Raw genomic sequence first — 3,623 nt, 5'->3', positions numbered from 1 at the left:
ATATATATATTAAATGATTGAATTATCAGAAACATTAAATTATGATTACAAGTCTCTGTTGAGAGGTCCACTATGATTTGAGAAAATTTATTCCTCTTAACGATATTCAGAATAATTTGTAAAGCTATTTATAAATAAAAACAAAAAGTATCATTTACGAAAGTTAGACAAAAGTTAGTGGAGAATTGGTTTCCATAATATTCTATTAATCTATTTTCAAACGTACAAAGACGTTTTCAGTTTAAAAAGAACTTTATTATTAAAACGTATATAACTTTTATAAATATCTAGAATCACTTTTGACAACTCATTACTTAACCAGTATAATAAATATAACAATATTTATATTTTATTTCATTAAATATATATATCGATTTAAATTAATATTATATATATTTATACGCGTATTATACATACATAGTTTTTATACTTTTACTATACTTTAACTTTACCTTTACTTTACTTTTACTTTACTTTAACTTTAATAATTCACTTTAATAATTCATACTTTAATAATTCACTTTAATAATTCATAATTTAATAATTCACTTTAATAATTCATACTTTAATAATTCACTTTAATAATTCATACTTTAATAATTCACTTTAATAATTCATACTTTAATAATTCATACTTTAATAATTCATTTTAATAATTCATACTTTAATAATTTAAAAATCTATTATAAATAGAATTCAATAGGTTTCATTATTTCGGAGAAACTTGAAAATATATTTCTCTAAACTCTCTCAATCGATTTATATATATATATATATATATATATATATATATATATATATATATATATATATATATATATATATATATTTGCTCTATATTATTTCAAAATATTATTAGTATACATAAAATATTACGACGGAGTGCTGTCCGAGTGATTTCAAAATAGTTTTTTTTGAATGAGTCGAAGCTAAGGAAATTATGGGTTATAGCTATGGAGGTGATGGGTATGGTTCATGGGTATGCTCGTGAGGTCAATCTAGTGTTTATCATCTCTGTTGCGTCTACGTACTTTCCTGCAATATTGAATCTCAATATTGATACGTTCGTGAATCCTAGGCCAACCTTGCACTTATTAAATGATGTTATATGTATTTTTACTACGAAATACAGTATTGTGAGTTTCATTTGCTCCTTTTTATATATATTTTTGGGACTGAGAATACATGCGTTGTTTTTATAAATGTTTTACGAAATAGGCACAAGTACTAAAACTAATTCTACGTGGGTTTAAACCAGAAATATACCCTTAGCTTGGTAACATTAAACTACTTGTCTATGTACGGTAGGCGCGAATCCTAAAGATAGATCTATTGGGCCTGACAAACCCCGTCCCGACTATGGGATGCTTTAGTACTTCGAGGTTATTTTAAACACACCTGATCTGGTGTACTTCAGAGGGTAAAACATGAACGTTAAGGCTTGTTACCGGGTGCCTACAACTTATAGAATACTTTTATACACTTGCGAGTGTACATATATTTATAAACGGAAATCTTGTGGTCTATTAATATATTGAAATGATTGTTATGATAAACCTATGAACTCACCAACCTTTTGGTTGACACTTTAAAGCATGTTTATTCTCAGGTATTAAAGAAATCTTTCGCTGTGCATTAGCTCATTTTAAGGATATTACTTGGAGTCATTCATGGCATATTTTGAAAGACGTTGCATTCGAGTCATTGAGTTCATCAAGATTATTATTAAGCCAATTATAGTTGGATGTATTATGAAATGGTGTGCATGCCGTCAACTTTCATTGTAAAAAAAGTTTGTCTTTTAAAAACGAATGCAATGTTTGTAAAATGTATCATATAGAGGTCAAATACCTCGCGATGTAATCAACTATTGTGAATCGTTTATAATGTATATGAACGGGTCCTTTCAGTTGGTATCAGAGCGGTGGTCTTAGCGAACCAGGTCTGCATTAGTGTGTCTAACTGATAGTCGTTAGGATGCATTAGTGAGTCTGGACTTCGACCGTGTCTGCATGTCAAAATTTTTGCTCATCATTTTGTCGGAAATTACGTGCTTATCATTCTTAGTCTAGACACATCTTATTGCATGAATAGTATATAGATAAAATTCATATCTTAGCGTATCTGCTAATTCATATCTTAGCGTATCTGTTACTGTAAACTTTGCCTGACATATTCCGTAAATTCCTCCATAATCTACGAAACCTTTTGCTCTATATAATTAGAATACCACCCGATAGCCGGAAAATCATTTCATATCGAAAAATTCTTTATTCAATCGTATGATATGGAATTCGTCATTAGTTCAAGTCCCTCGGATTCCGAAATGGAATCCCACTCAAGTTCCGAAAGCAGTGTGACCGGAATGGATCAACCAATTAGTCATCATCTATTCTGGATGAATTGGGTTGGGTTCGTAGCCTCCTTAATCATTGGAGACAAGAAGAAGGTGATCCCTTTCATCCACCACATTTCCCTCTTGGCGAAGAACCTGAAGCATTACCGGCGAACCTATCCGAAACACCATTTTCTCTCTTATTTCTAGAGTATCTCGTCACGATTACATACTACACCAAATTCTAGATTTTATTTATCCGCTCGTCCGAACCGACAATCACCCCGGTGTAATAGAAGAAGTCAACAAGCTTCGCGCTCGGGTAGTGGCTTTGGAGAATATGGTGCAAAGGTTACAAACACGAGCAGCAGCACTAGCAACATAAACAGTACCACCATCAGCAACACCAATAGTACCATCACCACCACCAACAACAACATCCACATCCCACACCGCAACATCACAATCTGTATCTCAAACATCAACGTCATACGCCCTGTAAATATCCAGGAATATCAACAACAACAAACGAAGAAGTATTAATTCATAAACTTCATTGAAGAGATATCTCTGCGGCAGTTATGTAATCTCCAAAATCCTAGAGATTATTTAATTCTGACCGTAAATCAGATGAGTGAACGGAGATGGTAGAGTAGAAACTTTGATCGAAAATGGTTTACGATTTACAAGCTAGAATTGTTTTACCAACAGCATCAACAGGACCGTAGCATCATCAACACAGTCAGTGCCGTCAGTATCGTCAGAATCAACAGCACCTGTAACATCACAAACTCTGTCAGTTCAAGAATCATTGTGGACATCATTACGAATCAACAACAAATATATTGTATCAACGAGTTATGAAGTATTAACTCATTTCCAATCGAAAGATTTATATGTATATTTTATATGTATAAAATTTTAAACCATAATAAATCTTCCCGTACTAAGCTATTATGTGTGAATCTTAACTACTCAGTTAATTCATATTACAAATATGCAATGACGTACGTCTTTCGTCCGCAACTTAACCATCGTTAATTACAATCTCTGTCTCAATTCAATAAAAAAATCCAATTCATAATAAATCAAGTGTATTATTCGAATATATGTTTGATTTTACACTTTCATCATCGATGTACTCGAAACTTTTCAAATAACATCATTTGTACCTTGCGAAGTTCACAAGAATTTCATGAAAACCAACAAATAACAAAGTAATGATTCATAATTTCAATATTATTGAAGAAATACTTATGCAATTTATAAAGTTTTAGGGATTACTCAA

The sequence above is a fragment of the Rutidosis leptorrhynchoides genome, chromosome 1 (assembly GCF_046630445.1).
Source record: "Rutidosis leptorrhynchoides isolate AG116_Rl617_1_P2 chromosome 1, CSIRO_AGI_Rlap_v1, whole genome shotgun sequence".
Lineage (NCBI taxonomy): Eukaryota > Viridiplantae > Streptophyta > Magnoliopsida > Asterales > Asteraceae > Rutidosis > Rutidosis leptorrhynchoides.
This window is presented reverse-complemented; position numbering follows the sequence as displayed.